This window comes from Macaca thibetana, chromosome 11 (assembly GCF_024542745.1).
Source record: "Macaca thibetana thibetana isolate TM-01 chromosome 11, ASM2454274v1, whole genome shotgun sequence".
In the NCBI taxonomy this organism is placed as follows: Eukaryota; Metazoa; Chordata; class Mammalia; order Primates; family Cercopithecidae; genus Macaca; species Macaca thibetana.
In genome coordinates, this window is record NC_065588.1 from 9128073 (window position 1) to 9142444 (window position 14372).

At 41.1% G+C, this 14372-nt stretch overlaps 1 pseudogene; it reads left to right on the top strand.

The window, feature by feature from the left end:
- Window positions 1-4208: 4208 nt before the first annotated feature.
- LOC126931411 (voltage-dependent anion-selective channel protein 2-like) lies at window positions 4209-5385 on the top strand (annotated as a pseudogene).
- The last annotated feature ends 8987 nt before the right edge of the window (window positions 5386-14372 follow it).

Here is a 14372-nt window from a genome sequence, read left to right on the forward strand (position 1 = left end):
AGTGATGAGTATAACAAAATATTAGAAAGAGATTATTTTTTGGTTGACTCAGAATTTTGGCTAAAATCTAAAGCTGAGAACAATAGGTGTTAAGAAATCCTATATTCCAAAGAGAGTTCTTAGCATATCCTACAGGACTTTGCAAAACTGGTCTAAGGACAATTGCCAACAGACTATATCAGGAAAAGATAGAGACTTAATGAAGTCACCGTTGCAAAATTATGACAGTAGAGAAAACTGACATAGTCCACTCCATTTTGCTTCTAAGCTACAAGATGTCTTTGGTGATTCCTCAGTTTGGCCAAACTAACTTCGGGAGGCACTTAATTTATACTTTAACCTTAAAGCAAAGATGATAATAGCCCTTTCCTAAAACTAAACCACCTCTGTACAACCAATGAAAGGCCACAGGTTGGGATTATGAGAGGGGCCTGAATTCTGCTGAAATGTAGGCAAAGTTAAATGATAACCAGCCATTGTTCTGGAGGTCACAAGATTTGTAACTTCCCCAATTACTCCTACAGATAACATCTACTATTATAGAACCCAAGACTGGCCTTTTGAGATTTTTTTCAGACTGTTACATTTCTCAAGACCAGCTGACTCGAGCCAGACCTGCAACTCATGAGTCAATCAGTCCTGCGGCCCTACCCAGAGGCAACTCAGTGCCTGAAGACTATTTTTCACACCCCTATGATTTGACCCCAATCAATCAATATTCCCCATTCTCTAGCCCTCTGACCACCAACTATCCTTTAAAACCCCTAAACTTCGAGCCTTCAGGGAGACTGATTTGAGTGATACTTCTGGTTCTACTCCATGAGTTAGCCTCCTGTCAATCAAACTCTTTCTTTACTGCTGTGCCGTAGTCTCAGTGAATTGCTGTTGCCTGTGCAGAGGGCAGGAAGAACCTGCCGGTGATTACATGATTGCAGAGACAAATTCTTTCAAAGAATTTGTGAATTGAAAGATTGCTGGCGTCTGGTGTGGTGGCTTACACTTGTAACCCCAGCACTTTGGGAGGCCAAGGCGGGAAGATTGCTTGAACTTAGGAGTTCAAGACTGGCCTGGGGAATATAGCAAGTCGTCATCTCTAATAAAAATAAAAAAATAAAAAAGTTAGCTGGGCATGGTGGTGCATGTCTGTAGTCCCAGCTACCAGGGAGGCTGAGGTGAGAGAGGATTGCTTGAGACTGGGAGATAGAGGCTACAGTGAGCTACAATCGTACCACTGCACTCCAGCTAGGGTGACAGAATGAGACTCTTAAAACAAATCAAAAAGGATGACTGGGGTATATCCCCTCCCACCCTGATTCCAAGTGAGAGGTGAAACAAGAGGGCACTTTGGAGAGATTGGGCGCTGCTTGCTGAAGGTGGACAGAGTCTTACTCCTTGACTCGACGCTTGCTTGACTACGGGAGCTTGTAAATTTGAGACAGCGTGGAGAACAAAAAAGTGTTTGGAAGAACGTGACCTATGTCCCTTATTGAAGAGGACAAAGACACTTCTGTGTGACTATTGTTTAGAGAGGCCCAGTGGTGAGAAGTTAGCAGAAGTTACGCCTGATGACAGGGTGAGGTGCGGTGGCTTCAAGGTGCAGCTTTGTTATTTGGTGAGCGGGTATATGAGCTCCCCTCATCCCAGAAGAAGCGGATGTGGGTTTCAGTCCTCTACGAAGGGCTTCATCCAAGCGGACTCCCTATTGCTGAGGAGAGCCTACAAGAAAAAAGCCATGTTGGATGCTTCACTAGAAGTTGAGAGCTAAGGTAAAGTCACAGGAGGTCTTCCAGAGAGCATCTCACCTGTATCGGGGAATGATGCCCTGCAGAAATTCCCCAGGGAGGCATCTCTGTGTAGGATTTCCTAAGACCCATCAAAGGACACCATGAGGGACAATTGGTGTTTGTGTATTGTACCAGTCAGGTTTCAACCAGAGAAGCAGAACCAGGAGAAGAGATACACACAGTCATGCACTGCATAATGATGTTTTGGTTAACAATGGATCACATATCTGACATAACAATATCCGTAAGATTATAATGAAGGTGAAAAATTCCTAGTGACATCCTATCTCTAGGGACATCATAGCTGTCACAACATCACAGCACAACACATTGCTCGTTACTCGTGTTCGTGGTGATGCTGGTGTAAACAAACCTACTTCACTGCCAGTTGTGTAAAAACTATAGCACATACGGTTATGTATGATACCGAAAACCTGATGACAATACGTGCCTCTGTTATTGATTTATGTACTTAACATACTATACTTTTTTTTTTTTTTTTTTGAGATGGAGTTTCACTCTTGTCACCCAGGCTGGAGTGCAATGGTGTGATCTCGGCTCACTGCAACCTCTGCCTCCCAGCTTCCAGGGATTCTCCTGCCTCAGCCTCCCGAGTAGCTGGGATTACAGGCATGCACTATCATGCCTGGCTCATTTTTTGTATTTTTAGTAGAGATGGGGTTTCACCATGTTGGCCAGGCTGGTCTCAGACTCCCAACCACAGGTGATCTGCCCGCCTCGGCCTCCCAAAGTGCTGGGATTACAGGTGTGAGGCACCGCACCTGGCCATTATACTTTTTATTGTTATTTTAGAGTATGTTCTTTATATTTATCTATAAAAAAATTAGTTAATTGTAAAACAGTCTCAGGCAGGCCCTTCAGGAGGTTTTCCAGAACAAGGCATTGTTATCACAGGAAAGGACAGCCTCATGAGTGTTATTGCCCCTGAAGACCTCCCAGTGGGACAAGATGAGGGAGCAGAATAGTGATATTGATGATCCTGACGCTGTGTAGGCTTAGCCTAATGTATGTGTTTGTGTCTTAGTTTTTAACAAAACTATTTAAAAAGTAAAAAAATATTAAATAGTAAAAAGCTTATATAATAAGAATATAAAGAAAGAAAATATTTTTGTATAGCTGTACAATACATTTGTGTGGTAAACTGTGTGTTAATACAAAAAAGTGAAGTAGTTTGGAGATTTCTCAAAGAACTTAAGACAGAACTACCTTGGAACCAACCCGAATGTCCATCAATGATAGACTGGATAAAGAAAATGTGGCACATATACACCATGGAATACTATGCAGCCATAAAAAAGGACGAGTTCATGTCCTTTGCGGGGACGTGGATGAAACTGGAAACCGTCATTCTCAGCAAACTGTCACAATAACAGAAAACCAAACACCGCATGTTCTCACTCATAAGTGGGAGTTGAACAATGAGAACACATGGACACAGGGAGGCCCATCACACACCAGGGCCTGTCGGGGGGTAGGGAACTAGGGGAGGGATAGCACTAGGAGAAATACCTAATGAAGGTGACGGGTTGATGGGTGCAGCAAACAAACATGGCACGTGTATACCTATGTAACAAACCTGCACATTCTGCACATGTACCCTGGAACTTAAAGTAAGAAAACAAAAAACAAAAAACAAAAAAGACAGAATTACCATTCAACCCAGCAATCTCATCCCTGGGTATATACCCAAAGGAATATAAATTGTTCTACCAAAAATGCACATGCATGTGCAGGTTCATTGCAGCACTATTCACAATGGCAGAGACATGGAATCGACCTAGACGCCCCTCAGTGGTGGACTGGATAAAGAAAGTGTGGTACATATACACCATGAAATACTATACAGCTGTAAAAAAGTAAAATCATGTTCTTTGCAGCAACATGGATGGAGCTGGAGGCCATTATCCTAAGCAAACTAATGTAGGAACAGAGAACCAAATACCACGTGTTCTCATTTGTAAGTGGGAGCTTACATTCAGTATACAGGGAGGCAGAAGTGTATACATTCAGTATACAGGGAGGCAGAGTGGAACAAAAGACACTGAGGCCTACTTGAGAGTGGAGGTTGGGAGAGAGTGAGGATGGAAAAACTGCCTCTTGGGTACTGTGTTCATACCTGGGTAACGAAATCATTTGTACACGAAACCCCCACAACATGCAATTTACCTATGTAACAAACCTGCACATGTACCCACTGAACCTAAAATAAAAGTTAACAAAAAAAGGAAAAAGTTTATCAAGTAAAAAAATTAGAATAAGCTAAGGTTAATTTACTACTGAAGAATTTATGACTTCACTTCACGGGAGGTGCGGCCTGACTGTGAGCCGACTGGGCAGCCTCAGCTGAGAGTGCACTGGTGGCCGTGGCCCTCCTTAGGAGACCACCAGATCACCTCTTACTGTGGCCTCACCGTGGCGACCTATGGGCAGACCTGCATGTGGCCAGTGTGTATTTCTTCATCATATGTTAACCTTGGCAAAGCTGCCAGAGATATTTTTAACAAAGGATTTGGTTGGGGGTTGGTAAAACTGGATGTGAGAACAAAGTCATGAAGTGCTGTGGGATTCTCAACATCTGGTTCGTTTCATACAGACACTGGAAAAGCTTTTGGGGTCTTGGAGACCAAATATAAACGGTGTGAGTATGGTGTGACTTTCCCAGAAAAATGAGACGCTGATAATACTCTGGGAACAGAAATCACAATTGGACCAGATGTGTCAAGGTTTGAAACTAATATTTGATACCACCTTCTTTGCAATCACAGGAAACAAAAGTGGTAAAATCAAGTCCTCTTGCAAGAGGGAGTGCAGAAACCTTGCTTGTGATGTTAAGTTTGATTTTGCTGGACCTGCAATCTGTGCTTCAGCCGTCTTTGATTACGAAGGCTGGCTTGCTGGGTACCAGATGACCACTGACAGTGCGAAGTCAAAGCTGACAAGGAATAACTGGATAGGGGACTTCGAGCTTCACACTAATAACAATAATGGGACAGAATTTGGACGCTTAGTTTATCAGAAGGTATGTGACAATCTTGACACTTCCGTACACTTTGCTTGGACATCAAGTACCAACTGTACTCATTTTGTCATTGACACTAAATATCAGTTGCATTTCACTGCTTCTGTTTTTGCAAAAGTCAACAATTCTAGTTTAATCGGAGTGGAAAGAAAGAGACTTCATTTACACGCAGACTCTGAGGCCTGCTGTGAAGCTTGCACTTTCTGCTCTGCTAGATAAAAAGCACATTAATGCAGGAGGCCAAACACCTGGGTTTGTCCTGGAGTTGGAGACTTAATCCAGTTGAAAGAAATGGCAATGGATATCAGAAGATTTGGCTTTAACACATTTTCATTATGACCAACAGACTCTCCCCACAAAGAAGGTGATCAAAACAAAGGATCTAAACAAGAGCTATATTTTAAATATTTAAACAGCTACTCATTAGCTGGTTTCTAGTTGAATTGGTTATGTATCTAGTTACCAATATGTTGTAACCATGCAGCCATCTATATATTATTTAAGTATATTTAACTGTTAAATGCACTACCCACCAATCATGAAATAAACCTTTATGAAAACCATAGAAAAAAAATTTTAAATGAATTTAGTGTAGCTTCAGTATTACAGTGTGTATAAAGTCTACAGTAATGTACAGTAATGTCTTAGCCTTTCACATTCACTCACCACTCACTGACTCACCCAGAGCAACTTCCAGTCCTGCAAACCCTGTTCATGGTAAGAGCCCTATCGAGGTGTACCATAAATATTTTATACTGTATTTTGATGGTACCTTTTCTATGTTTAGATACATTTAGATACACAAATATGTGCCATTTTGTTACAATTGCCTACAGTAACATGCAGTCCAGGTTTGCTGCCTAGGAGCAATTGGCTATACCACACAGCCCAGGTGTGGAGTAGGCTATCCCATCTAGGTTTGTGTAAATACAATCTATGACCTTTGCACAAAACAACGTTGCTTAGGGTTACATTTATCAGAACATATCCCTGTAATTCAGTGAGACCTGGCTGTGTTAAAAGATGTACAGCAGTGGCTCATGCCTGTAATCCCAGTGCTTTGGGAGGCCAAGACAGGAGGCTTGCTTGAGGCCAGGAGTTTGAGACCAGCCTGGGCAGCATAGTGGGACTCCCCAGTCCTTAAAGAAATAAAAAAATTGGCTGGGTGTGGTGGTGCTTGCCTATTGTCCTACCTATTAAGGAGGCTGAGGCTGGAGACTCGCTTGAGCTCAGGAGTTCAAGATGGCAGTAAACTGTGATTGTGCCACAGCACTCTAGCCTGGGCAACAGAGTAAGATCCTGCAAGGAATTGGCTCACGGCTGGGCAATTCCAAAATTCACAAGGCAGGCTGCCAGGAAGGGCAGGCTGGGACTCTATAGCAGAGGCCGAGGCTGCTGAAGCTGCTGTCTATAGGTAGAAATTCATGTTTATCAGGGAAGCCTTAATACCACTCTTAAGACCTCTCAACTGATATTGAACCAATTTCACCTAGATTATCTAGGATACTTTCCCTTCCTTAAAATCAACTGGTTATGGGCTTTAATACAAAACACCTTCAATAAATATCTAGATTAGTGTTGGATTGAGTAGCGGGGGACTATTGCCTAGCAAAGTTGACACATCAAAAAACCATCCCAGGTATCTTCCACAAAATCATGGCCAGATAACAATAGTACCAGAGCAAGACTTTTCCTTTTTCTTTGAATTCCGCATCTCTTGAGGCTGGAGGGCAGCAGCACTTACCCACTGCTGGTTTGTGAGAGCTGTATGTAGAGGAGAACAAAAATTAGCCGGGCGTGGTGACAGGCAACTGTAATCCCAGCTACTCAGGAGGCTAAGATAGGAGAATCGGAGAATCGCTTGATTCTCCACCTGGGAGGTGGAGGCTGCAGTGAGCAGAGATCGTGGACTGTACTCCAGCCTGGGTGACAAAGTGAGACTCCGTCTCAAAAAAAAAAAAAAAAAAAAAAAAAATTGAAACAAAGAATGAATTGGTTATAAGAATAACATTTTAATTTAGACTGGATTAAACTTTATCAGATAGTCAAATGAGACTGTTAGAGTAGCTTGAATTTATTAGAAGAGCTAACTGATTTGTCTGATAAGTTGTCCAAGGGTATGGAGGCTCTGGTTGGAGAATAAAGCTCTTTCCTGATTGTAATATATGAATTCTGTTCATTCAATAAGTTGGTCACACGTATAAAGTAGATGATTGCTAAATAAAACATTAGTTATTACACTCAAGGCTTATCTCTTTACCTCCGCATCTATTCTCTTTGTCCTCTCTCATTTGTTGTTTTTGATGGCCACTCTCTGCTTTTGCCGAGAACAGAAGAATGAGAAAACCAGCTTAGATTGCGTATGTGAAATATTAGGGAGTGAGATTGTGTTTTCCTTCTCTGATAACTTTACAAATAGAATGATTAAAAAGTATTTTTCTCTAATAATCTGTGTACACAGAAACTTAGGATTGACCAAACGATCTTATTTGCTCTTGACATATGTATAATTTTATGTTTTTTTAAAAAACTTTTTTTTTCTATTCATGACCTTTTCCTCTGTTTCTTCTTCCTTATGACACCACTTTAACAACTGATGTCTTACTACACAGTGCTCTCATTATCTCATTATAGGATTTAACTGCCCTCTTTTGGTCAATGCCAGTAATTGCACTATTAATGACAGTTGCTAAAGCAGTCAGTCCAGTGACTTTTCAGAGGGTGCTGAGATTACAGATTCTCTCCCAGGATTCTTTCTTTCTTTGTTTAGTAGCCAATCAAGGGTAAAGTCTCTTCTATTCAATCACTAGAGGAAAAAACATTTTCTTACTAACTTGATTCTAGAAAAATTTGTGCATTCTTTTTATAATGCTCAGACATAAATAGTTCATTAGTGGCCATTCAATTATTTCCTTTGTTATTGTACATTTCCAAGATAGATTATTTGATTCGCAAAAATGCCTGTGCAATGCATTCAGGTTATTGCCAGCTATGGACCCTACTAGAATGACAGTGAGTAAGAAAGAAAAAAGAAATGATACCTTTCAGTAAGAAGGAAAATGGAACTATCAATAATAGAAGGCTAATTAGTAAAGAAAAAGACAAGAGAAGATAAGACTGAGAAACACTTCAGATTCTTAATAAAAAGAAGGCACTCAATTATAGGAAAGTAAACTTTCTGAAAAGTAGGAGAGAAGTAGGATCGTGGTAATTTTGCTACCATTTTGAAATGGTCCATGATCATGAATATACGATTTCAGTATATGGCACAGACTCATCACAGAATCACACAGTGCTGAGTTCCTAGGCCTTGTCTGTCATCAAACAATAATATATAATTTAACTTCTCTCACCTCATCTTGACAGATAAATATCATACTATATCCATTTTTCTGTTTAAGTGCCTTCTGTGTTGGGCTATCCATCGGAAAATCTTTCCTCAGAATTTTGTAGGACTCATTAGGCTACAAATCAGGAGGTTCTTCACCATTGATGGTTTGGATCTATAAGAAGGACACTTTTGTATTGTTCAACCTAGATATTTATTGTCCTGTCATGAAATAGCAATGATATATTTGGAATGTCGGCTAGCTTTGCTGCCCAGTGCCTCCCTCCCGTCTTCATCTCTGATATTAAGTTTTACTAAAACTTACTTTTATTTAGAATGTAATTTTTCTGAATCACTTTCAGATTCTGTGCTTTTATACACGGTTGTGTGGTCTGTGACATCACAGGACATTTTCTAAAAGGATGCCTCGCTGTTGTCTCTGGGGCTGTTTTGCAAACTGTTGAAAACCATTCTGCAGCTCTTCATGCTCAAAATGATTTGATCTTACAAGAACTTATCGCTGAAAGATTTCAAGCAACAACTGGAATTACAGATTCCTTTTTCAACTGCTTATTAAATGGTTTGTTGATTGGAACACTGAGAGATGGTGGTTGTTCAATGGGAATGTCAATGGAAAAACAACTAAGATTATGCATGAAGAGGGAAAGGCAAGTAAATCATGACCACGGCCCACCTGACAGCAACTGTGCAAAATGCTGTGGCAGACTGTTTCCAAAGATGCATATCACTGCATATCTTCCAACAGACATACCCTTTAAAAACAACTTTATTGCCAGGTGTGGTGACTCATGCCTGTAATCTTAGCATTTTGGGAGGCTGAGGCGGGTGGATCATCTGAGGCCAGGAGTTCAAGACCAGCCTGGCCAACATGGTGAAACCCCGTCTCTACCAAAAATACAAAACTTAGCCAGGCAAGGTGGCTCATGCCTGTAATCCCAGCTACTCAGGAAGCCGAAGCAGGAGAATCACTGGTGAAAGTGCGAAACTCCATCTCAAAAACAAACAAAACCAAAAACTTGGTTGAGATGTAATTTATGTACCGTAAACTGCACCTGTTTGACATGCATATCTTAATGCACCACAGGAATTTTTGCCATGTGTCCTTGACACTGCTTCTCCAAGAATTCCAGTCTATTTTTACTATTCTTGAATCCAGTCCAGCCCTGTGACTCACTTGACCAACAGAGTGGTGTGGAGCTGGTGTTGTGTGTCTTGTAGAGCTAGGTTATAGAAGCCTTGCAACTTCCACTGTCTCTTGACACATTTGCATTTGGGATGCCTGACCTGCCTTGTAACAAGTGTTACTGGAGTACTTGCTGGAGAGACTAGGTAGAGAGGACCTAAGTCTATTTGGAGGGTGAGAGAGGTCAAGTTGTCCCAGTATCCTAGTCAAATCTTCAGGTAATTCCAGCTCTAGGTATTCTCTAACTGCTTGGGGTACCCCACGGGAGACCTCTCACCTTACCCCAGCCAACCACAGAACCATGAGAACTAAGAAAATGATAAGTGCTTTAAACTGCTAAGTTTTGGAGTGGTTGGCACGAAACAATTTATCACCAAAACAGAGATTGGTACTATGAAAGGCTAATGATTTCACAAAAATCTAAGGTATGTGGTATTGGTTTGGGGACCAGGTGATGAGAAGAATCTGGAAGGGCCTCTAAGAAATTCTTTGTAAAGGCTGGAAGGACAAGGAATACATTTTTTATTGGGAGCTAGAAAAAAGGTCGCTTGTGTAATGTAGTGGCAGAAAGTTTAGCAATGCTTCAGCCTGTGATAAGGTGACTAAGGAAGTATCCACCTAGGATGTTGAATGTACCAGCTGGTTTCTTTCAGCTGCATGTGATAAGGTAAAGTTGGAGATGAACTAAAGAAGTAACTGCTCAGTTTTCAACTAGAATCTAGAGAAAACACATTTCTTAGCCAGATATTTTAGGATTGAAAAGAAAACTGTTTCTCATCTCCATTATCTTCCAGTAAAAGATGATTAAAGTAATAAACGACAACAGAGCAAAAGAGCAAATTCAGGGCACTGCCACTAAAAGTATGGCCTCAGGGTCAAGATTTCAAGATTACAGCTGTAGACCTTTGTTTAGACCTCAGAAAGATTTAAGATAATGCCTCCTGAACCCTCTCAGCTAGGCAAAAGGTCTACTAAAAAATCCCAAGGACGTGTTTCTTAGACCTTTTCTGTTACAGTAGAGGCTTCTAAAAAACTTAAGAGCCCCGCTTTTCTTCTCAGTGCAAAGTAGAGAGGAACCTGCCTTAGAGTGATTTATCAGTGTGGCTTTTGTTTACTGGAATGGGTTATAAGTTGATAGAAAAGAAGTCCATACAGTTTCTATTTTATTTTATTTATTTATTTATTTATTTATTTATTTATTTATTTATTTATTTTAGACGGAGTCTTGCTCTTTTGCTCAGGCTGGAGTGCAGTGGCGCGATCTCAGCTCACTGCAAGCTCCGCCCCCCGGGTTCACGCCATTCTCCTGCCTCAGCCTCCCTAGTAGCTGGGACCACAGGCACCTGCCACCACGCCCGGCTAATTTTTTGTATTTTTAGTAGAGACGGGGTTTCACTGTGGTCTCAATCTCCTGATATCATGATCCACCTGCCTCGGCCTCCCAAAGTGCTGGGATTATAGGCGTGAGCCACCGCGCCCGGCCAGTCCACACAGTTTTTGAAAGAATTCTGCTACCTTGTACTGAAGGGGAGAGACAGCTGAAATAAAAAGATGCCTCTGAGTCTTCAAACTTTTCTAGTCAGGAAGCAGTTTGATACTGACCTGCAAATATGGGCAATGTCTTATAGAAAAGAAAAGATAACTTAGAAGGAGGAGCTTAGAACCCAGAAAGTAGAAGGAAGAGGAATGGAGAAGCACTTCGATGAGTGCAGGACTGGGCCTTCACTGAGGAATGGCGATGTGTTCCCAGCCAGAATTGCTATGACAAGTGACTGCTGTGTGCTTCCTGTTCTCTCAATTTTTTTCAATAGGAATATTTATGCCCTTATCCTTTCTTTGTCTCACCATCTTTTTTGGGTTTGTGTGCACTGCAGAAATCTTTTTTTTTTTTGAGATGGAGTCTTGCTCTGTTGCCCACGCTGGAGTGTAGTGGTGCACTCTTGGCTCACTGCAACTTCTGCCTCCCGGGTTCAAGCAATTCTCTCTGCCTCAGCCTCCCAAGTAGCTGGGATTACAGGTGCCCACCACCATACCTGGCTAATTTTTGTATTTTTAGTAGAGATGGGGTTTCATCATGTTGGCCAGGCTGGTCTTGAACTCCTGACCTCAGGTGATCCACTTGCCTTGGCTTCCCAAAGTGTTGGGATTACAGGCGTGAGCCACCAGGCCCGGCTGATATCTTGTTTCTTAAGTTCAATGTCTTCAGGTTGAGATATCTTGTCTCCTGTGCTCAAGGAGTAGTACCTAAGGAACTTCACCCAAAGGACTCCATTCACATCTGATTTAGATGATGAAATCTTAGACTTAAGAAGACGAGGCTTTTGAGGAAGAGGCTAAGTGCATTTTGTATGTGGGAGAGAGATGAAATTTGTGGCCAAATGGCAGCTCATAACAATTTGTGTTTCCAAAGGTGGCCACAATAATATCTGCAACCACAGGCTCTGTTGTCATGTGATCTTGCTGCCCCTCCCTCAGGAGGTGAAGTCTGTTTCATTCTTCCTGAATCCTAGCTGACCTTATGATGTACTTGACTAATCAAACAGAATGGAAGTAATACATGACTTCTGCGGCCAGGTCAAAGAAACCTTGCAGCTTCTTCCTGTAGTTTTTGAAGCTCTTGTTCTTGGGAGCTCTGAAATGCCACGTAACAAGTCAAGCTAGTCTGTTGGAGAGACCATAAAATGAAGTCCTGAGACTACATGCAGAGAGAGAGAGAGAGAGAGAGAGAGAGAGAGAGAACAAGCAGTCTCTCAGAATCCCAGTGGAGTCTCCACATGACTCCAATCCCAGCTGCCATCTGGCTGCAATTTCATGAGCGACTCTTGGCAAGACCATGAAAAAAATCATCCAGCTAAGCCATGTCAACCCATGGAACTGTGAAATATGTAAAATTGTTGTTTTAAGCAAATTAGATTTTGGGGTGGTTTTTTATACAATAACAGATAGATGAAACAGATATTAATTTATTGTAATATGTGTCCCAATTTCAAGGATCTTAAAATGTAAACAAAGCACAATTTAGAATTGATGAAATACAAAACAAGAAACATATGCAAATTATATGAATAAGTAATTTGTAGAAAAAGAAATCCCAATAGCTAGTATGAAGAGACACTTTACTCCTCTAGTAATCAAAGAAGGAAAAGTTTAAAGAATCAAAAAATAATAATTTTTACTCAAAAAAAAGTACAGACAGGCTTGGCATGGTGGCTCACACCTATAATTCCAGCACTTTGGGAGGCCGAGACGGGTGGATCACTTGAGGTCAGGAGTTTGCCACCAGCCTGACCAACATGGTGAAACCCTGTCTCTACTGAAAATACAAAAATGAGCCAGGTGTGGTGGCATGCGCCTGTAGTCTCAGCTACTTGGGAGGCTGAGGCAGGAGAACTGCTTGAACCCAGGAGGCAGAGGTTGCAGTGAGCCGAGATCACCCTATTGCACTCCAGCCCGGGCAACAGAGTGAGACTCCGTTTCAAAAAAAAAAAAAAAAAAAAAGAACAAACAATTAGAAACCTAGATAGTGGTAAATATTGGCAAGAACATAGGGGAAATGAGATCCCCTTGTATACTACTAGAGGGAGTATAGATTGGTGTAGCATTCTGGTTGAATACTAAATTTAAGATAGTATATATCATTTTATTCAACAATTCTAATCCTGGCTTTATAACCCAGAATAATTATCACATAGGTTGATAAATTGACATGTATTAGGATATTCAGAACATTGCTGTATACAGTAGAAGTATCATAAATATCTGTCACTAAAGGAGTGAATAAAATTTTGGTGGATGCAAATTATTTTAGTAGAATACTACACAGAAGTTAGAAGCAAGACACAAAACATGCAAACAGCAACAGAGAAAGAGGTTGAAAAGTACTGAAGGACTTCTGGTTTCTGGCATGACTTACAAAGAGCTTGGAAGTCACCACTGCCACCCTCAAAACAGGGAAAAAAACTGAAATACTGAAATCAACACCTTTCCTTAGATCCACCAAAGAATTGAGGTTATGGGCAAACCGTCACTCAGAAAACTGATAGAACTATAGTTTTGTGAGAGAAGATACCACAGCTGTCATCTGACCTGTGAGACTTAGATCCTATTTAAGAAGTCTCTAGAGAATCCCAGAGACAAAAACAACAACAGAGGAAATTTTAGCCTCTAATAAAGTCACGAAGAAAGTAAACACAGCCGAACTCCTAGCTAGATAAACATAAAACCTCATGATAACTTACTTCAGTTTCTTTTACCCAATATGTAATAATCTAGATTTCTACAACTAATTACACAGCACTTTAAAAGGTGAAAAGCACATTTTGACGAGGCCAAGCAAGTACAACAAGATTAAGATATGACAGAGATTTTGGAATTAACAGCCTGGAAATTTAAAATAATGATTATTATGTGAAGGGATCTAATAGAAAAAGTGGACAACATGCAAGAAGAGATGGGGGAATATCAGCAGAGAGACTGAAACTCTAAGAAAGAGAAAGAAAGAAATGCTAGGAATAAAAGTACAGTAATTCTATTACAACGATACATGCACACGTATGTTCATACATCACAATTCACAATAGCAAAGACATGGAACCAACCCAAATGTCCATCAATGATAGACTGGAAAAATAAAATGTGGTACATATACACCAAGGACTACTATGCAGCCATAAAAAGGGGATGAGATCATGTCCTTTGCAGGGACATGGATGGAGCTGAAAGCCATTATCCTCAGCAAACTAACACAGGAACAGAAAACCAAAGACCACATGTTCTCACTTATAAGTGGGAGCTGAAGAGTGAGAACACATGGACACAAGGGGAACGACACACACTGGGCCTGTCGGGGGTAGGTGGGAGAGCATCAGGAAAAATAGCTAATGCATGATGGGCTTAATACCTAGGTGATGGGTTGATAGGTGCAGCAAACCACCATGGCACACATTTACCTATGTAACATGGTCTGGACATGGCTGAGGAAAGAATCAGTGAGCTTGAACATATATCAGTGAAACT